The following is a 23,436-nucleotide window of genomic DNA, read 5'->3' as shown; positions in this document are numbered from 1 at the left end:
ACTTGTCTGCTGGGAAGTAATATGACCATGTAAGTCTGTGTGACCGCTTGTTGGCATTAGTCAGTCAGGCAGCAGTAGCCAACTGCGACAGACGCAGCAACAGATAAGTAACCGCATTTGTCACTTACGAGTTTCTAATCAGGAACGAATTTTATTATAACATCTGTGTGCTTTAATAGTTTAGTTTCTTGAGTTTCTGCGTGTAAATTTAACATCTAATAGCCACAGTTCTCGCGTTTTCGTTTGCGTCAGAAAGTAAACCGATTTTGTGACATATTAAAAGTTCCAAATCAGGGTCAAATTATTTAGTTTCACCTGAGTGCTTCGGTAGATAGGTTTTGGAATATCTGCGTATTACTAGACACAGTTCGTGCGTTTTCGGCAGGTTCTACAGTAGAATTGCGCAGCACGTACTGATAGTCCGTTTATCTGCATAGTTCAGTTTTCCACGGTCTTTAGTATGGACAGGGACTGTAATTGTTGTGTGTGGATGGCAGCCGAGTTGATGACACTTCACTCTCTACTTCAGGCTGTGATGGCTTCGGTTACACAGCTTGAGGCTGCAGTGGATGGGCGCCACTGTTGTGGGCCGGCCGTGTGGATCCAGTGGACATCTAGCACGTCAGAGTCCTCCGGTCGGTCCTCTCACCGGTGGCCAACCCAGTTACTGCTCGCACTGAGGCTGACCCCTCACCTGTGGTCGAGTGGGAGGTCGCCCCGGGGCGAAGCAGGTGGCGAAAGACTTCCCAGGCGCCCGCACGTAAGGCCTCCCCGGTTTGTCTGACAAACAGGTTCCAGGTGCTCTCTGTGGCTGACACTTTCGCTGAGCCGGACGCTGTATCCCGTTTCAGAGGAAACCACTCAGCCTGCAAGATCCGGGCAATCGCAGAGGGTGGGCTGATTGGTAGTTGGGAGCTCCAACGTTAGGCGCGTTATGGGAGACCCTTAGGGACTTGGCTGACAAGAAGGGTAAGAAATCCAATGTGCACTTCGTGTGTATACCGGGTGGAGTCATTCCAGATGTAGAAAGGGTCCTCTCGAATGCCATGAAGAGCACAGGGTGCAGCCAACTGCAGGTGGTTGCTCACGTCGGTACCAATGATGTGTGTCACTTTGGATCAGAAGAGATTCTCTCCGGTTTCGAGCGGCTAACAGAAGTGGTAAAGTCTGCCAGTCTTCCTTGAAAGATGAAATCAGAGCTGACGATTTGCAGCATAGTCTACAGGACCAATTGCAGACCGCTGGTGCAGAGCCGAGTGGAGGGTCTGAATCAGAGGCTCAGACACTTCAGAGACTGTGTAGGCTACAGATTCCTCGACTTGTGCCAAAGGGTGGTTGGGTTTCGGGTTCCGCTGAATAGGTCAGGTGTCCACTATACGCAGGAGGCGGCTACACGGGTAGGAGGGGCTGTGTGGCGTGGACCGTGCGGTTTTTTAGGTTAGAGGGTCTCGGGAAAACACAAAAAGGGCTTCAGTCACAAAGGGTGCGGGCTGAACACAGTAAAATCGTGGATACAGGAACCATTGGTATAACAGTTGTAAACTGTCGTAGCTGTGCTTGGAAAGTAGCAGGGCTCCAAGCGCTAACAGAAGGCACTGATGCTCAAATCGTTATAGGCACTGAAAGCTGGCTAAAGCCGGATATAAGCTTAGCCGAAATTTTTGCAAAGAACCTAACGGTGTTCCGAAAGGATAGGCTAAACACGGTTGGCGGAGGCGTGTTTGTTGCGATCAGAAGTAGTTTAACTTGCGGCGAAATTGAGTCCGCAGCTCGTGGTCGTACGGTAGCGTTCTCGCTTCCCGCGCCCGGGTTTCTGGGTTCGATTCCCGGCTGGGTCAGGCATTTTCTCTGCTTCGTGATGACTTGGTGTTGTGTGATGTCCTTAGGTTAGTTAGGTTTAAGTAGTTCTAAGTTCTAGGGGACTGATGACCATAGATGTTAAGTCCCATAGTGCTCAGAGCCATTTGAACCATTTTTTTGTCGCGAAATTGAAGTAGATACTTCCTGTGAGTAACTATGGGCAGAGGTCATTGTTGGCAACCAGAATAAAACAATAACTGGATCCTTTTACCCACCTCCCAATTCAGACGATACAGTTGCTGAAAGGTTCAAAGAAAACTTGAGTTTGATTTCAAACACGCACCCGAATCATACGATAGTAGTTGGTGGTGACTTTAATTTACCCTCGATATGTTGGCGAAAATACATGTTTAATTCCGGAGGTTCGCATAAAATAACATCCGAAATTGTGCTAAACGCATTCTCTAAAAATTATCTCGTGCAGCTAGTACATGAGAACATCCGAAATTGTGATAAACGCATTCTCTAAAAATTATCTCGAGCAGCTAGTACATGAGCCCACGCGAATAGTAAACGGTTGTGTAAACACCTTGACTTCTTAGCAACAAATAATCCTGAGTTAATAACGAGCATCAAAATCGATTCAGGGATTAGTGAACACAGGGATGTCGTAGCAAGATTCAATATTGTAATCCCCAAATCCTCTAAAAATAAGCGAAAAGTATACCTATTCAAAAAAGCAGATAAAAATTCACTTGACGCCTTCCTAAGAAACAATCTCCACTCATTCCAAATTAATAATATAAGTGTAGACCAGATGTGGCTTCAATTCAAAGAAATACTATCGGCAGCAATTGAGAGATTTATACTAAATAAATTAATAAACGACGGAGCTGATCCACCTTGGTTCACAAAACTGGTTAGAAAACTGTTGCAGAAACAGCGAAACAAACATGCCAAATTTAAACAGAGGAAAATCCCCAAGATTGGCGATCTTTTACAGAAGCTCGAAATTTATCGTGAACTTCAATGCGAAATGCTTATAACAGTTTCCACAACGAAACTTTGTCTCGAAACCGGGCAGAAAATCCAAAGCGATTCTGGTCGTATGTGAAGTATGTTAGCGGCAAGAAACAATCAATGCCTTCTCTGCACGATAGCAATGGAGATGCTATCGAAGACAGTGCTGCCAAAGCAGAGTTACGAAACACAGCCTTCCAAAATGCCTTCACAAAAGAAGACGAAGTAAATATTCCAGAATTCGAATCGAGAACAGCTGCCATCATGAGTAACGTAGAAGTAAATATCATCGGAGTAGTGAAGCAGCTTAAATCACTTAATAAAAGCAAGTCTTCTGGTCCAGACTGTAAACCAATTGGGTTCCTTTCGGAGTATGCTAATGCATTAGCTCTATACTTAACAATCATATACAACCGTTCGCTCGACGAAACATCCGTACCCAAAGACTGGAAAGTTGCACAGGTCACACCAATATTCAAAGAAGGTAGTAGGAGTAATCCACTAAATAACAGGCCCATATCGTTAACGTCGATATGCAGCAGGATTTTAGAACATATATTGTGTTCGAGCATAATACATTTTCTAGAAGAAAACGGTCTATTGACACACTGTCAACATGAGTTTAGAAAACATCGTTCCCGTGAAACACAACTAGCTCTTTATTCACATGAAATCCTGAGTGTTATTGGCAAGGGATTTCAGATCGATTCCGTATTTGTGGATTTGAAGAAGGCTTTTGACACTGTACCATACAAGCGGCTCGTAGTGAAATTGCGTGCTTATGGAATATCGTCTCAGTTATGTGACTGGATTTGTGACTTCAGAGAGGTCACAGTTCGTTGTAATTGACGGAATGTCATCGAGTAAAACAGAATTGATTTCTGGCGTTCCCCAAGGTAGTGTTATAGGCCCTTTGCTGTTCCTTACCTATATAAACGATTTGGGAGACAATGTGTGCAGCCGTGTCCGGTTGTTTGCAGATGACGCTGTCATTTATCGACTAATAAAGTCATCAGAAGATCAAAACAAATTGCAAAACGATCTAGAAAAAATATCGGAATGGTGCTAAAAGTGGCAGTTGACCTTAAATAACGAAAAGTGTGAGGTCATCCAAATGAGTGCTAAAAGGAACGCGTTAAACTTCGGTTACACGACAAATCAGTCTGATCTAAGAGCCGTAAATTCAGATAAATACCTAGGTGTTACAATTACGAACAATTTAAATCGGTAGGAACACACAGAAAATGTTGTTGGGAAGGCTAACCAAAGACTGCCTTTTTATTGGCAGGGCACTTAGAAAATGTAACAGACCTACTAAAGAGACTGACTACACTAAGCTTGTCCGTCCACTCTTAGAATACTGTTGCGCGGCGTGGGATCCTTACCAGATAGGACTGACTAAGTACATCGAGAAAGTTCAAAGAAAGGCTGCACGTTTTGTATTATCGCGAAATATGGGAGAGCGTGTCACAGAAATGATACAGGATTTGGGATGGACATCATTAAAAGAAAGGCGATTTTCGTTGCGACGGCATCTTCTCACGAAATTCCAATCACCAACTTTCTCCTCCGAATGCGAAAACATTTTGTTGAAACCGACTTACATAGGGAGGAACGATCACCACGATAAAATAAGGAAAATCAGAGCTCGTACGGGAAGATATATGTGTTCATTCTTCCCGCGCACTATACGAGATGGAGTAATAGAGAATTGTGAAGGTGGTTCGATGCACCCTCTGCCAAGCACTTAAATGTGATTTGCAGAGTATCCATGTAGATGTAGATGTAAATGTAGATGTAAGTTGGTCACATGGTCATGAAATAACTTCCAGTTATGAATGTATTCACACTACAGATAAAAATCACATTACACGATCCATGTTTTGGGAGACCTAAGGGCGTCTGAGGTCTCGCGTTCCTGTGTGTGGCGGTGTGTGTGTGTGTGTGTGTGTGTGTGTGTGTGTGTGTGTGTGTGTGTTTGTGAGTGTGTGTGTGTGTCTGTGTGTGAGTGTGTATTAGGTGCTTCTAACCTACTGCTCTAAACCTACAACAGAAAATAGTAGATCTTGAATTTCCACGAGGTAACACAAGGGTCAATTTGCAATTGTAAAATACCCATTATTTACCGTCATGATTGGTCTAATCCCTAATTACTTGTCAGTTGTAAAATAGGTTTTTGGAAGTGATTCGGAAATTCAGATGTATTTTTTGCGGTATGTTTCACTGCTACCAAATAATTTCCAAAGTGCACTTTGCAGACTCATACAGTATCTCATAAATGCAAAGTAACATAACTATATATAGTTTAAATGGGGAAATTCATTATCAACTTGTTTTAACAAAACAAACACCGAGGAAACAAGCGTTTTCAGCTTCTTAGACAGTGACATCTGCTTTGTTGTTCGACCATTAGAGGGACTTGTAATAGATAATAGTAGAGTGGACATAATAAAGGCAGCATTTTGCTCTGCTGCAGCACGCTTGACTGTTTGAGAACTGTCCTCCTTATCAATCACACGCTTTTGGCAATTGTCATGTGATATACGATCACAGATGCTACGAAAAAGTGGGGGTACTGGATACTGTCCAGTTACCCTCCCGTTGTTGACAGTCACAGAGGATAAGTTCTGGACGTTACCTGTTGGGACCAGACATATTCGTAGGTATGTGGTACACAGAACGCAGCTTCAGAGCCACGCCATTCCCTCTACGGCCAGCTACAAGCATGGGTCATGTATGTATGGTTCCATTCAGGACGAAGGGGCCTCTACAGTTATCAGGTATGTTTGCCAGTGACACTCTTATTGTGACTTACACATTGCTAATGCAAGGAGAACATAGAAGTGGTACTTAGAAAGTACGTAACTGTTGTTGAATAATGCAATGTGAACATTCTTACACCGAGCGAGGTGGCCTAGTGGTTAGCACACTGGACTCGCATTCGGGAGGACGACGGTTCAGTCCTGCGTCCGGCCATCCTGATTTATGTTTTCCGTGATTTCCCTGAATCGCTCCAGGCAAACGCCGGTATGGTTCATCTGCAAGGGCACGACCGACTTCCTTCCCCGTCCTTCCCTGATCCGACGAGGCCAGTGACCTCGGCGTTTGGTCTCTTCCCACAAAGAACCCAACCCAACATTCTTAGATTTGAGATATAAGTGTATTTATCAAAATATCGCACTGTAGTGACTGTTTATCGTAGGCTACCGAGAGTGGCAGTTAGTTCTGAGCAGCTCAGCTCAAGACGTCCACCGTGACATTAACAAGCATTATCATCATAAGTATTCCACAGTGTAGGTTTTAGTGGAGTCAACAAAATAATAAATGTGGTTACTCCACGGGGAATCTTTTCTGGTGCGCGTAGTATTTTGCAAGTTATTAAAAAAATTTTGAGTCGCTTTTTGTGAACTGCTTGATACTTAAACTCTCTCATCCATTATCTGCTCATCCAGCCACATATTTCCAACGGCGTGCACACACACACACACACACACACACACACACACACACACGGGTGCGAGCATGGCCGTGTGTGTCGATGAATAGGCATGCCGTTTGTTATTCAAGTGGTCCGCATAGCGTTGTCTTCTGTGCCAGCCACGTTCGTAGCATCGGGCACATAGGGGGTTATTAGAGGCACATGTTGATTCTGTTTGCTTAGAAAAAGCGCATTTCCCTATCGGTCTTACGAATATGGGCAGGGACAGCATTGGTTCATTCGTGGCTCGATTCCACACACTCTTGGCAGCGTGGGAAGTATTGAGTGCCTTGCAGGCATTTTCTTCATTGTGTCGGACCAGGTGGAGTTACTTGTACAGTGGTAGTGGTCAGCTCTGGCAGGATTAGGATGACCTCTGGTCTATTTATTGGTTTTATTGTCCCAGTGGTGGTGATGGTAACTGTTTAAGGCATAGATTTGGCGATGCAAGTAGATACTTAGTCCTTTTTCAGTCGTTATTTTATAAGTCTTTTATTATTCTGTAGTAGCATACAGTGCAAAACATAACTTTATAATAACGTCACACATACATAATGCAGGTGTGAGTTCTTCGTAACGTTGGTGTGTATTTGTAGTGGTGCGAGATTTTTGATGTACTGTATTACTCTACGTCAGGGATCCTCAACCAGTCGATCGCGATCGACCTGTCGATCGATATCGCTTTGTGATTCGATCTTTCAAAATCCCTTTCCTTAATCAATTTAAATAGGCTGCTTTTGTAAAATACCAGTTTCTTGGCAGTTACTGTTTCGAACGGTATCTGTAGTTGCGAAATCTGGCAACATCATATCCATCTCTTTCGTCTCGCTGTGCAATTCATCGCCCTTAACGATTGCGTCATGCAACAGTTTCCTTCTTCATGGTGCGTTGCTACCACCTTTGCAAAACACAGTTACAGAAATGAAATGCGAAACGCTTTCATTCAATACAGTCAGAATTATCAGATCAAAAACATCATTTGGTCAAGAAGTTGCAAAGAAGTATACGTCCAACCTGATAGCACTCAAGACAGGCATTTCTAGCTTCACAGCTCAACTTTTCCAAAAAGTGTATGTGGAGATATTTCGAGTGAAATAAGCATTCCTTTTCGGTGATACTGAATTTGAAGAGCAAACTATTTAATTTAAAACTGACATTTTCTTAAAGTCAGAATACAAAGAAGATAAATGTTCAAATGTGTGTGAAATCCTAAGGGACCAAACTTCTGAGGTCATCGGTCCCTAGACTTACACACTACTTAAGCTAACTTAAACTAATTTATGCTAAAAATTTATGCTAAAAACGACACACACACTCATGCCCGAGGGAGGACTCGAACTTCCGGCAGGAGGGACCGAGCAATCCATGACGTGGCTCTTCAAACCTCGCGGCCACTCCGGGTGACAATGAAGATACCTTTTGGAGATTAGCGACTGTAAAAACATACCCAAACATTGTAAAAGTGGCATCATATGTTTTATCCTTTTTTAGATTAACTTAGGCTTGTGAAGCAGTCTAAGTGAAGTGTAAGTGAAGAAAAAACTGACTGATCCTCGTCATTCAGACTGTGTAAGGTTGGCTGTAACATATTATTCACCACCTTAAAATAAACGTACCAAAGATATCCAAAGACAAGCATCTCACTAAACGTCTTTCAGCATTTATGACGGTGAACAGCTTTTTTTACGTGTGTAAAACTTGAAAATTGAGTAATAGGTCTACAAATTTTGATGGATAGAAAATTAATTTTTCTACATTTTGTGTAATAAACTGCTTAATTTTTCCTATGGCATTGACTTGTGCTTAAATTTTTAATTCAGTGTATCTGTTAAAGTACTAAAATGCACGAAGCTGATTCCAAGCCAAAAAGGTTTGAGCAACCCTGCTCTACTCTAATTGTTACATTTACACTGTTTTTATGCGCATTTTCGGCTGTCAGTTTTGAAAAATAGTAGGAAATTGATAGAATTACAATGGATGGTCGGAGTATTTGCAGAATTTGCCATGAAATCATTAGTTTATACACATTGTATCCGAAAAGGGCAGTTAACGGGACCCCGGTGAAGATTTGATAGGCCTAGCTAGCCAAACATGGATCACAACCCGCTTTCAACAATGGAACTAACGTTTGAAATAGTGTATGTAAAAGAGAATAATCTGGCAAGGCAATTATGAACTGGGAGGTCGAACATTGAAACACTGACAGGAAAGGTAGAGCAGATAGTGGGTATGATCGAAAGGAGAAAGCTGGAGAGACAAGATGGAAAGGAGAAGGCAATGGCTACAGATTGTACTGGGGTGGAAATGAAGAAGGAAGACAAAAGAAGTGGGAATTGTTGTGAGGAATTGTCTAAAAGAAGAGGTTCCGGAGATAAGAGACGTGACAATGATGACCAGTGTAATGACCAAGGTAACGTACTGAGGGGCTTCAGGCATACGCCCCTCGAGCTGACTTTGCAGCTAAGAGGAGGAAAAATTTGTGGAAGAACCGGAGATAGTAGAATAATAGTCGTGAGACACTTGAATGCGCATTGAGCGAGTGACAGACAAAGGTATGAAAATGTACTAGGCGTTGGGAAGATGGGAAATGAAGAAGGAGAGAAAATGCTGCATTCCGACAAGAGAATTGGTTTAATAACAGATAACTGGTGATTTCGGAAGAAAGAGATCCACAAAGTAACATGGTACAAGAGGAATCTGGCGCAGAAAGCTTTGGTTGATTTCGTCCTCTATGGCTAGGAAACGAGAAAGACTGTAACAGATTGAAGGTACTATCATCTAAGGCCTTGGATGGTTACTACCGGCTACTGGTGATGGGCCTGAGAAGCATGGAGGAATGGGAGAAGACAGAGAACCAGGAAATGAGAGTTAGAGTATGTAAACTAATGGAAAAGAAAGTCAAGGGATATTACCAGAAGATTATAAGGGAAAAGTTACCACAGAATGAACCTAAAACAGGAGAAGAGGAAAAGGGACAATTTAAAAGTGTTATGTTAAGATGTTTTGTAGTTGTACGCGGAAGGACAAGTGGCAGAAAAAGGTGAAAAAGAACACCATAGGGGAATGAAAGAGTCAAGGAAGCAGTGGAAAGAAAGAACAAGGCCTTTAGACTGTGGTTTCAAGAAAGAACGGAATTAGCAAGAGAGGAGTGTAAGAAAAAGAAGAAAGAGTCAAATAAGACAGTGGCTGAGGAGAGAAGAAAGTGCATGGAAGAATAGATAAAGATGGTAGAGGAAGATAGCAGAGGAATTAAGAGAGTACTATATGGAATTGTCAAAAGTAAGAGGAAAGGTCTTAGAGAGGATTCAACAATGATGGATGAACACGCAAATTCAAATGGTCCGGCCGAGACGGTGTCGCTAAACGTGTGCTTTGTTTTGTTTCCTAAAACCGATCAAGAGAGCGATTCAAAAACTGGGCACAGGCAGAGCGGTCTCTTGCTCTATCTCCTACGCTATATTATCTGGCGGGCTGCTTGGTTTTGCGCGCGCCGGGTTGGCTGACTTCAATGCTAATTAACTTGGAAACAGCGCAGCGTATGGAGTTAGCTTTTACACTTACCTCTCAGCACAACGTATCCTGTAACAACCTTAAAAGTTTTCTGTTTGTTTTTGACCACAATGTGATATTGTTCTCAAACAACACGATTATCTCACAAAGCCCACATACTGTAGATTCTCAGGAAGCAAAGAAAATAATACCTCATTACTTGTAGCAAGGCAATAACCCATGACTACTCAGGAGTGTGTGAAAAGTTTGAGTCTACAACACAATGGATGGAAAAGATAATGTTCGCTATGATAGTCAGCTTCCTATTTATAAGATGTGCAACTTACGCGTTTGCATTTCGTCCCATGGAGGCACATCCTCGCGAATCTGAAGACGGGGTAATCGCAAGTTAACTGTCCAGAACTTCTTAAATAACCTATACATTTGCCTAATAGTCACCACGGCAAATAACTGAAAAATTTCACCTGATTTCTTCATTTTTCAAATTCTACACCAGTTCAAGCAACACCAGGGAAAGAAACTCTCACTCTCCTCACAAATCAAACAGAACAGCATTCGACGAAAAGTAGCACCACACCTCCCAGCAGGAATTGTAACGGTAAACAAAATTTCGAATGTCCATTCACAATGAAGAGGCTTCGTTGTCCTACAGCCGCGAAAGCTTGTCATTGGCTGATGGCCAAAACCGACCTCCAAAGATGAGGAATGGCTGTACACACAAAGTGATATGCCTATTTCGACTACTCAAAGCTGACTACAGCAGAAACACGCAAAAGATTGCAACGATGTTGGCGCGATTTAAGTAAACGAAAAATATAGTGAGCACAAAAAGAAATTCCAAATGAACAGGCAGCTTCTATAACGTAATATATGATATCCTGAATTTATTTCGCTCTTCTAACGATTTTCTGTAATGCAACACGTCCATCATGATCTTAGTTGTTTCCGACCGCTTCCACGGCACCAGTGTTGCAGTATACGGCGTCTTCTAAATATTAGAGGGAGAAAAGTGTTTCGAATTGATGTTAGAATAAAACTTTTACTATAATACTTTAATTTCGTTTATTATGTAGAGTACTCTGGTATCTGGACATCCTTGAAATTTTCACCGCAGCCGCTTAGATGCGCAAAGACTCGTCGAAGTATTGCCACACTTTGAGATATGAGAACATTACAACTGGATAAGAGTGACAGCAGGCTGGGGTAACAAACAAATGACACACACGCCATGCAACGTTAATTAAATTTCGCTGCACGTCACACTAATCAGCTAAGTAGCTTACGGCCGCAGTGGAAACTCCATTTCGGTATTACGAAATCTTCCCTGATTACAGTCGATGTAATTGTAGATGCAGGTTTCGTATTCGCCATACCTTTGTTCTCCATGATATGAAAATACAATGGGCATAATGATAACGGAATTAGTACTTTCCCTTTGGTAATTGATTCTGGTGTACTCTTGCACCTCCGTTATTTTGATTACGCTGATTCCGAACTCCGATACCAGTCACGTGAAAGCAGCGCACATACAAGCAAATATACAGATTTACATTTTGATAAAATAAATGTGAATGAAGGCTGATTAGAAAATTTATAAACAAAGAATTAACGAGTGAATAGAACACGAAAAGAACAAAGTATACGAATAAGCAACACATTACAGAGAACCCCTGAAGAGATTAGGAGTGTGACACAAGGAAAGTTGTGAACTTGGATTTAAGTACTCGATTTTTTCAGTTCTTTTAGATGACAACTGAAAACGAAACACACTGGATAGTATTTACTGTTCTGTACACTGATTAATCAAGTAATATCCATGTGGATATCGCTTTTCCACCTAGTGTCAACAAATGGATATCGATATTTCTTCCGAATGGGGCAGTATTGTTGGTCACAAATCCCGTGACTGAATATGTGTACAGGGACGCCAGAGTTAGGATCCTGAGACACCGGAACAACGGCCAACAGGAAGTTCACGAACTGCCGTTGTTGCCAGTCTGACCGTTTCCGAGGTATTCAATTCTATCCTATCAACCAGATTTTATTCTGAATTATAGTAGTTGTTGTATGCTTATTAACATGAATTGGAAAACGGCCTGTTGAAGAACCTTACATTATAACAGGAGTAACAACGTTCTTGGTGAGCGAAATGGTTCAAATGGCTCTGAGCACTATGCCACTTAACTTCTGAGGTCATCAGTCGCCTAGAACTTAGAACTAATTAAACCTAACTAACCTAAGCACAGCACACACATCCATGCCCGAGGCAGGATTCGAACCTGCGACCGTAGCGGTCGCTCGGCTCCACACTGTAGCGCCTAGAACCGCACGGCCACTCCGGCCGATCTTGGTGAGCGCACACAGTTGTTTAAGAAATACCAGATCAACCGAAAAACAGACTGGAAGTCTGCATTCTGTTTCTGCACAAGATCGTGAATACGTATTACGTTCCACATTCTTCACAATAACAGTCGTCATCTGCCATGAAAATGTGTTTTATGTGAGAATAAGTACTAATGTTTTACAACACAGAACCTAAATTTTCGGAGTTTTGTCAGTAATGCTTCTCCGTGGCGCAAAATATTTCTTCTAGCGTCTGTCAACGAAAATTCATACTCATATATGTGAGATTTTCTCGCCTAATAAGCCAATATATGACGCAATACACTAACTTTCCTTGGACAACCTGAATTACTGTGTCATCCATGTATACAAAACATCCTGCACTGACGAGGAATGTTGAAAAATTGGTTGAACGAAGGTTCTGTAGGACATTTGTCCTGGGAGAATCGCAGCGCCTGTCAACATAACTGAATCGCTCGGATAGTTCTATAGAAACGAAATGAAACTTCACGGATTGAAAGAATGTGTGCTGTCATATCAGTGACTACGGAAACGAGTCAAGCTTACAAAGAACGTGGGAGTGTGAGTCCACCTACCAGTATGACGTTGCATCCCCTCTGACCAGGATGCATGCACTGCTCGGGCTGCGAAGGCTGTCATAAAGTAGTTGTATCCATTCTTGAGGTAAGCTAGTCCACAATTGTTGGAATGGCCAGGATAGTGGAACTAAGACGGAGTTGACATCCGCACTGGGAACAGGTCTGGAGGTCTTTCTGGCCATAAGTGCAGACGGTTTATGGAGAAACGTACCTTGTATGGACGAGTGTTGTCCTGTTGGAAAACAGCACCACGATGGTACCACATGAGAGGTGACACATGAGTAAGCTACATGTCTGTTATGTACCAGGCGATCAAAAAGTCAGTATAACTTTGAAAACGGAATAAATCACGGAATAATGTAGATAGAGATACACAAATTGACACACATGCTTGGAATGACATGGGGTTTTCTTACAACCAAAAAAATACAAAAGTTCCAAAAATGTCCGATAGATGGCGCTTCATCTGATCAGAATAGCAATAATTAGCATAACAAATTAAGACAAAGCAAAGATGATGCTATTTACAGGAAATGCTCAATATGTCCACCATCATTCCTCAACAATAGCTGTAGTCGAGGAATAATGTTGTGAACAGCACTGTAAAGCATGTCCGAAGTTATGGAGAGACATTGGCGTCGGATGTTCTCTTTCAGCATCCCTAGAGATGTCGGTCGATCACGATACAGTTGCGACTACAGGTAACCCCAAAGCCAATAATCGCACGGACTGTGGTCTGGGGACATGGGAGGCCAAGTATGACGAAACTGACGGCTGAGCACACGATCATCACCAAACGAGGCGCGCAAGAGATCTTTCACGCGTCTAACAATATGGGATGGAGCGCCATCCTGCATAAACATCGTAAGTTCCAGCGGGTGTTTATCAGCCAGGCTGGGGATGATGCGATTCTGTAACATATCGGCGTACCTCTCACCCGTCACGGTAGCAGTTACAAAACCAGAATCACGCATTTCCCCGAAGAAAAAAGGACCGATAACCGTAGATGTGGTAAATCCAACCCATACCGTGACTTTCTCGTCGTGCAATGGAGTTTCCACGACAGTTCTAGGATTTTCGGTAGCCCAAATTCTGCAGTTGTGGGCGTTGACAGACCCTCGGAGCGTGAAAAGAGCTTCGTCGGTCCACAACACGTTACTAAACCAATCGTCATCTTCCGCCATCTTTTGAAACGTCCACACCGTAAATTCCCTCCGCTTCACTAAATCACCAGGTAACAGTTCATGATGCCGATGGATTTTGTACGGATAGCATCGGAGGGTACGCCTCAGTGCCAACCAAACAGTAGTGTATGGAATGCCGGTGCGACGTGCGACTGCACGACCGCTGACTTCCCGTGCATAGACGATCGTCTCCATTTCTTCCTGAACTGTCTCGGCAGCATTATGCCTTGTGCTCGGTCGGCCACTACGGGGTCTATCGTCTAAACAACCCGTGGCTTCGAACTTCGAAATCATTCTCGCCACAACTGCATTTGTGAACGGACCTTTACCCTTTCGAATCCCCTTCCTATGGCGATAGGATCGTAACGCTGAACTAGCACATCCCCCATTCTGATAATACAGCTTCACTAAAAGCGCCTTTTCAGGTAACGTCAACATGCTGCGACTGCTGGCGCATCTGATTCTCAAAAATGGCTCTGAGCACTATGGGACTTAACAGCTATGGTCATCAGTCCCCTAGAACTTAGAACTACTTAAACCTAACTAACCTAAGGACAGCACACAACACCCAGCCATCACGAGGCAGAGAAAATCCCTGACCCCGCCGGGAATCGAACCCGGGAACCCGGGTGTGGGAAGCGAGAACGCTACCGCACGACCACGAGATGCGGGCATCTGATTCTCTCTTTCACTGTAGCTCCTTTTAGTCATGCGCAGTCACTGACGTTTTGCTGTCTAACACCATCTGTCGGACATTTTGTGAACTTTGTTTTTCTTTGGTTCTAATAAAACCCCATGTCATTCCAAGCATGTGTGTCAATTTTTACCTCTGTATCTACACTAATTCATGGTTTATTAAGTTTTCAAATTTATACTGACTTTTTGATCACCCGGTATATTTGTCAAATCGGTGTACCCTCAGTGACTACCAGCCGTGACCTGAAGTGACACCCGATGGTTCCTCACACTGTGACCGCAGGAGTAACACCAGTGTGCCTCTCCAAAACTAGCTGACAATGTAAGTCCTATAGTCCATAACCACAATTCATCGATGAACACAAAGCGACAATCAACATTCCGTGCAAACCCAGTGACAGCAGGACTTTGAATTCAGCTCTTTCTGTTCTGCTTGTAAGGGGAGCGTACAGATATGACAGTAATACCTCAGTCCGGTTGCTGCCAGTCATCAGTGTCAATGCCGCGGCTGGAGACCATTGCTTGTTCCCAGATGGCAGGCGCAGAGGTAAAGTGATTTCGATGTGCTTGTTGCACAGTAAGGTGATCCTCCCTTGTAGTGATCGACCAGAACCTTGAAATTGAGTGTCCCTGCCCTGACGTTTCCACGCATTCCATTACACATCACTGTCACAGTTGAATTCTCCACAAATCTCGATATTTCACGATTCGACCATCAAGCCAAGTGAAGACCCACGTTGAGGCCAGTTTGTAACACTGTCAGCTGCTAATAACGGTGCCTCATATGATTATGATGCATCACCGCGTCATTGTGAGTGATAATTGAACATCTGATGTTGTTCTCGCGCCTTATATAACATATCAGGCCTGGTAACAACACTACACACGAGCAGCACGAATTCACTTTGGTGGTGTCCCACGCGTCACAGAGTTGCAGTTCTAATCATTTACATATCCGACGATGGTGTGTACCTGTACGAAGATATATCAACATCCGACTACGTTTTCTGGGCGGTTCACGTTTTTGGGCAGGCATTACACATCCCCCTAGGCTTTTTCCATTGTATCTCAATCTGGGGTCTGATTTTGCTACAACTAATTTGATGTTGCCATTCTATTATGCCAGTGTACTTCACCCAGCAAGGTTATTACTGAATATTTTGTAGCTGACATCGTTTCCAGTGAAACACTCGGTGGCTGTGTTCGTGACCGACAGACCTCGGTGGGAACTGCGTTTATTGCGTCACTGATTTCTTGATGTGCGGATCACCAAGCTTGCTGATGGTTCAGAATCCCCGTTGAACTTAGGACCTGCATGTAACAGGGTAACAATCCGAATCTAAGATCGAGGGAAGTAACGTATTTTGCCGGCTGGTGGCCGAGCGGTTCTAGGCACTTCAGTCTGGAACAGCGTGACCGCTACGGTCGCAGGTTCGAATCCTGCCTCGGGCATGGATGTGTGTGACGTCCTTAGGTTAGTTAGGTTTAAGTAGTTCTAAGTTCTAGGGGACTGATGACCTGAGATGTTAAGTCCCATAGTGCTCAGAGCCAAGTAACGTATTTTTATGAAATGACACAATACCAAAAGGAAACATGTGACGTTATAAATGTTCATACTCTACAATAATTCAGTGACAAGATAGCCTAACCTCTATAACTATTGTAGATAGTTTCAGCAAATTATTGGCGTCATCCCTGAACACTGTAATAATTTGACGAAACAGGCGAAATAAATGTCTGCAGTAATCATGCGATCCGAACTTAGTAAATCATTCTATGGGACCATGACTGGTAGAGCCACGCAGTGTTTGACGCAACCATCGAGATGAAGATATAACTGGCTGCTGTTTGCACTGGTGTAACAGAGTAAAAACGTGCAATAAACTACAGTTATTTTTGTGGTAGGGAATGACTACTACCAGGCCTTGATCAAGAAGTTTTTCGTCCTCAGCTATCCCAGCGTTTTGCTGAAAGTTTCTATTTCTCTGGATTTTGTAGGTGCAACAGGATTACTCTTCAACAGCCTCACAGAGCTTCCGGTGTTACCCACCTGATCATTTGTAAGTGTCATGAGGAACAAATACCCTACAGTAGTCACTCAGCGGCTGGTGGCACCCTTTAAGTCATATGACGTGTAAAGTCGTGTCGACTAGGAATACCGCAGTATAGGTGGGAAGTTTGTTCGATGCTACGCCAGCTCGCATTTTGTTCAGTGTCCAATTGTGATGAACCATATCAAACATAAAATTGTTGAGACTTTCAAATTCACTTCTTGACGTATTTTTTGTGAGGACTCTTCTCGAGATTTATGTCTGACGATCGGTCAGTGGCTTTTACCAATACGAGCGGCTAAAATTGACAATTATTCAAACTCCACTGTTGGTGGGAGAACAGAGTCTAACAGTATTTTGCGCACTGGCGTCTTAGAACCACTCCGTGATCATTTACCGGTGTAGTTCTGTCCTTGTTATCTGCAACGGTCATTCGCAGCAGCAGGGAAAAACGGTCTCCACTTATCCAGTCACATTTTTGTGAAATTCGATGGATACTATCAGAATGTGGCTTGGTAGTTTCCCTCCATAGTGAAAACTTGAATATCGACGAGTTTAACTACAGTTGCAAGGGACAACGGGTGAACTATGACAGTATTTACCAAGAAAAGATTCTTACTCTTTGGCGTCTCAACTACGTATAACCTCAGCACACAGGCACGATTCCGGTTCGTCAGCAGCAATGCAAGGTGGAACTTTTACAATGGCAGCCACTGTTGTTGACGAAGCGTCAGAGAAACCACTGAGCGACGGTCGGCCTAAGCTCGAGAGACAGAATGCCTCCCGGAATACAAAAAAAAACCGAATTAACAACGGCGCTGTCGTCTGCTGCCGGTAGATAAAGACGCCTTGCTCTGCCAAGTAGGGGGACCATCGACAACAGAGTAAGAGCATATGGACTATCAGACCAATTGACGCATGGTGCAGGGAATGGCAATTGAATCTCAATGTAGACAATTGTAATGTGCTGCGAATACATAGAAAGAAAGATCCCATATCAGTTAGCTACAATATAGCAGGTCAGCAACTGGAAGCAATTCCATAAATTATCTGGGAGTAAGCATTAGGAGTGATTTGAAATGGTTCAAATGGCTCTGACCACTATGGGACTTCACAACTCAGGTCATCAGTCCCCTAGACTTAGAACTACTTAAACCTAAGTAACCTAAAGACATCACACACATCCACGCCCGAGACAGGATTCTAACCTGCGACAGCAGTGGTCTCGCGGTTCCACTCTGAAGCGCCTAGAACCGCTCGGCCACACCGGCCGGCATAGGAGTGATTTAAAATGGAATGATCATATAAAGTTGATCGTCGGTAAAGCAGATGCCAGACTGAGATTCATTGGAAGAACCCTATGGAAATGCAATCCGAAAACAAAGGAAGTAGGTTACAGTACACTTGTTCGCCCACTGCTTGAATACTGCTCACCAGTGTGGGATCAGTACCAGATAGGGTTGATAGAAGAGACAGAGAAGATCCAACGGAGAGCAGCGCGCTTCGTTACGGGATCATTTAGTAACGGCGAAAGCGTTACGGAGATGATAGATAAACTCCAGTGGAAGACTCTGCAGGAGAGACGCTCAGTAGCTCGGTACGGGCTTTTGTTGAAGTTTCGAGAACATACCTTCACCGAGGAGTCAAGCAGTATATTGCTCCCTCCTACGTATATCTCGCGAAGAGACCATGAGGATAAAATCAGGGAGATTAGAAACCACACAGAGGCATACCGACAATCCTTCTTTCCACGAACAATACGAGACTGGAATAGAAGGGAGAACCGATAGAGGCACTCAAGGTACCCTCCGCCACACACCGTCAGGTGGCTTGCGGAGTATGGATGTAAATGTAGATGTAGATGTAGACATCGATCCGAAGTTTTCAGTCTCTTTTAAGACATGCCTTCGTCTGGCTCTCTGAAAGGCAATTGTCGTAACATTTGTTGGGTACATAGTTCTACAGAAGATCCTCCTATGCTAATACAAAACTAAATTAATACAATATTGATCCACAATCATCGCCTACGGTATCTTTTTAACACTAATATTTACGTGCATGGGTTGATGCAATTAAATAGCAAGGTGAATGATGTATAATAAATGTTTCTGTGAAGAGGACAAGAATTTTAGTCCCGTTGACATGACAAGAGGACCAAAAATCGATCTTACCAAATGTCACCCTCAAATGAGAAGGTACCCGTTCGACTGTATGGAACGGAGTTTAGAGAGGTAAATGCCCGTTGTAAATGTCTCCCATGTTAGTAATTAAGATTAGCGAGAACAGTGCTGTAAGTAACAGCTTATTAAATACGAACACGTGTCCGTCGTCGGGTGCCTGACTTGGAACTCTCGCACCATTTGACTTGAGGGAATGAGAGCGAGGCAGACGAATTGCCAGAAGACTCGGGGCAGGAATTTAATATGGGTGCGGTGGGCAGGTTAGGCTGGTGTGTGCACGCTGCAGTGGGCGGCGTGCGACCGCCATCTCTGGGGGAATTCCCAGCAAATTACCTCCCCTCCCCCTCCCCCCTCCCCCTCCCCCACTTGCGCAGACGGCTGCCTCCAGCAAGCGCTTTGATCACGGCGGATTCCCCAGCGATCCCATCAGGCGAGCCTCCTCGGTCAGCAGCCATTCATCCAGCGAGGCGGTTACGTACGACCACCGCTGTGGGGGCGCGGCTGTACAAGGTGGCAAAGCCGTGCTTCCTACGTTCCTTCTACTTCATTAAGTAGGTTATGCACGAGAGGCGTTCAATGAGGAATGCAACAATTATTTTTCTGATACCATGCTCGTTTTATTGAGGATCTCATTACACTCATACTTATATCTATAAAATCTTATTTTTCAACATAAACTCCGTTCAGTGCGACGCCTTAACGCCACCCGTGGAGTGCCAGTTACATTGGCCAGGTAAATGGAACCCTGCTGTCATATGTCGGGAAACCTAGCGAGCACACACCTTTGAGCACCGTAACTGGTGGACGAATGTGTCAGCATTATCAACAGAGACGTCTAACTGTGCAGCGAGGTGTTTCATTGGGATCCGCACATTCCAACAACTGTGCGCGCCCTGCTGGCAAGAGGGAGATCGGGTAGATCTGGGTGACGTTGTTACGATGATGACAGCCACCTTACCCAACCACTCACCATCTTTTTGTTCACTGTGAGGTCTCCGTACACATTCTGTAAGTGTCTATAAATAAATATCTGCAATGCTCTGGTTTTCCGCAAAAGAAACTCAGGTCTGTGCTTCTAACGCACCTCCGTCTCAAACGCCGTTTTGAAGGCTACGTATAGCGTCAGTGCTTGTCGGAATTTCATGAATCTATAGGGGCTGAAGCGGAAATATTTCACCATGTCCCACGATAAATTCCGCATTTTTTCCACCAAAATTGGCAGAGAAAAAAAATGTATTGCCTCGCTTATTGAACGCCCATCGTAGTAACCTCGAATTTGGCAGACTTCCGAAAACCTTCTTCTACAGCCCACTCCAGTAACTGTGTCCTACATCAACACATGACAGGAGTGGGTAGCCTGGGAACTGTCTACAGCTCGCTGTAGTAACAGCGTCCTAAATCAACAAATGATAGCACTACTTTAGTTTAGAAAATGGCCGATAGTGAAAAACGTATAAGACAGCTGAGCCGTGTATCGATTCGTGCTACACCTAGTGTTTAAATCGCATTGGTTTTCCTTTTCTTCCCCTGACTTGTTTCTTTGATATGTTGTCTGTCATTAAGTGGCTGCTTGGTTGTCTTTTCACTCTGCTATCGATATCTGCGTTTTTACTTCCGGGAAACTGCTATGGAGAGCTTTGACCGGTGGTAACTTCGTGTGGTGGCGTGGAAGTAGGGGCGGAGTGCTCTGAGAGAGTCTGGTGGACACGGGAGGGCAGTGTGGCTCTCCAGCACGAACTAGGCGGGGTCGGTTGTACCGAGTCGCCACGTGATGTATGTCGGTTGTGTATAACGAGCGGGTCGAGTTGACGGAAGAGCTCCCCGCGGGTTGTTTGTATACAGAATCGTCCCACGAGTAGTTGCTGTTCATTTTCATCTTCGTGGGACGTTAACAAGCTTCTTTAAGTTCTCCGTTTCAACACTGGAGTTTAAAAAGGAGACACTTAACATGAAGGAGCGGTCACTACCCGTCAACGTTGCAGAGAAGACGTGAACTCCGGTGACAGAGGGTGTTGTCGCGTGACCGTGGCGTGTTGGGTACACTGGCGACGCGTGCGTGGTCGGATGTGTGGATGCTTGCCATCGGAGGTCGTGTACTGCCTGTTTGAGCATAATTCCAAGTTAAGATATTGGAAGGTTTAATCATTAAGTAATAAGTTTGCGTAACCAGTGTCTCTTCTGCCTTGTGGCCTCCGGCGACCGGGTTTCCTGTCCCCGGCACCGGTGTAATTGAAGACAGTGACCTTTCCTCCTCCTCACGTTAGTGCCCGATGGGAGGTGTAGTTTTGGCAGTTTAATTGTTTCGCTGTTCTGTCGTGTGTTATGGGTAAATTCATTCTTCTTGTTGGTTGATCATGTGGTCCCTCATTCAGGACTGTGTGATGTTATGTTTCCTTGCACGAAGTTAGCTCTAATTCTGTCAGCAAATTAAGCCATCTTATTTCAATTTGCGCTGGCCACAAGTCGGTGCGGTGACCAGCCTGAGAGTGGCCAATTGTGTTTACGGGCGTATTTAAATTGGTCAGTATTCTGCCTAGCCTGAGCGCCCTTATTGGGTGATTTGTGGCCGCCTTACACGGGTCCGTCATATCTGTAATGTTCTAGTGGTATTCCAGGGCACTTTTGTTTAAAAACTTTTTAAACTCCTCCATTCCTTTACTGCCATTAATCGTGTGTTTGCTGAGACCACTGATTTTTTTTAATGGCGGTGTTGGTAGCCTCAGTACGTCACCGTACTTCATTAACAAAGTTCTGTATTTACTTTAGTAGTATGTTGACTAATGTTCTTTAAATTTTTTTAAAAACTGTTGTATTGCTATAAATTACTTGATTGCCGTTAGCGGCGTGTTTTGAAAGGCTGTTATTGGCGTACTGTTTGCTTCTGTGCTTTTTTTAAACTGTTGTATTACTGTAATGACTGGATTTCCGTTATTTTTTAAAAGAAATTTTTAAACTGTTGCATTGCTGTTAATGACTTGATTGCCGTTAGCGGCGTGTTTGGAAGGTTGTTGATTGCCGTACTGTTAGTTTCTGTAAGATATGAGTGAAACATTTGTGTGTGAAAATCTCGACAGTAAACTATTAGAAATTTGGCCCCGTTTCCCAACTTGTGGTGTCGCATGTAGTAACCGTAACCACTGTGTGTGTCAACAGCGTTTTGTGATTGGATTCCGTACTGCAGAAGATGATATACACAATCGCATCTTGAAACGTTAATAAAGATGTATGAAGATGATACAGTGGATGTTAGCAGTGTCTGACGATAGGTTAGTCACCGTAAAGAAGCTGGAGAGCGAGTGCAGTCGGCTGAGGCAGCGCGGACCCTACACTCGGCGATTGCAGTGACTTCACGCAGACTCTACCGTGTGGACCAAATCGTCCGTCATTGCACCATCAAACTTCCATCTGTTCGGCCCATTCAGAGAAGCTCATCATCAGATGCATCACTTTGAAGTTGCGGAGGAGACCTGGAAATATTCTCTGCGCCAATGGCTGAGGAAGGAGTACCAGGATTTTTACCGAACACGTAAAAGTTGTAAACAAAAATGGTGATTATATTGAAAAATGAATCGTGGATTATGTAGCTCTTTCTTGTGAAATAAAAAAAATAGTAGACATTGCTTTCTCATTGATCTTTGTACGTATTCCTGTTTCTCAGTTGTGCTGCTAGGAGACTAACCCCTACGTCTGCAACCATACTCAGCAGGTCATCTTTGTTTATTCTTACTTTATTTCCGTGTGACCGTGGGGCTAGGATGGTCTGGCAGCAAATAACACTCCACCACACATCCAAAACAGTTTAATAGATACAAAGATGGAATCAGTATATGCAAATGCTTTTCAAATAAACGAAAACACGCTTTTCACTGATGGTATCTAAAATGACAGGAAAATGTGCGTGTTCCATACAACTGTCTGCCTGGATGATGGTGTGCTCGTACAAGAGCATTGACCTGTTGAAACAACAAATGTGATTCATTCGTCCAGGCAACACGTTTCTATTGATTCACGGTGCAACCTCGATGATCCTGTGCTCATTGAAGTTGTAACAGACTGTTTCGTTCGATGAATATGGGAACACGTAGGGGTCGCATGTCACAGAGCTCCATTTTTAGCGATATGCGCTGAACGTTGCTATCGGAAACACTTGTGTCCCCACCAGCACTGTACGTACTCTGTCGTCATATCCGACACAGATCGTCGCCTGTCATGCTTTGTGGAGCGGGAAGGCCTCTGATCTTCACATTCTGTGATTTTTTTACAAAATTAACTTATTAATAGTAGCTGCACAATTTTTCAACACGATACAGACATATTCACAGCAAGCAGCATACAAAACGTCTATGTTAAGGCGCACTATAATGTTTCAGGTTTCTGATTTACACAGTAATTAGCACTTCTTTCTTTTCGAGACTATAGCCATGTGAAGATCAGTAGCAGCAGTAGTTCGTCATTATCTTCTTCTTCTGGTGTTTGTGGCGTGCCCGTTATTTTCAGTAGGTTGCCAAAACTCTCCCTATCTTTCGCATACGTCGTGATTTTCCAGCGTCTTTCTCGATGTGTAATAAATGGCCG

This window comes from Schistocerca serialis, chromosome 4 (assembly GCF_023864345.2).
Source record: "Schistocerca serialis cubense isolate TAMUIC-IGC-003099 chromosome 4, iqSchSeri2.2, whole genome shotgun sequence".
In the NCBI taxonomy this organism is placed as follows: domain Eukaryota; kingdom Metazoa; phylum Arthropoda; class Insecta; order Orthoptera; family Acrididae; genus Schistocerca; species Schistocerca serialis.
The sequence above is the reverse complement of the archived record's forward strand: the minus strand, read 5'-3'. Positions refer to the sequence as shown.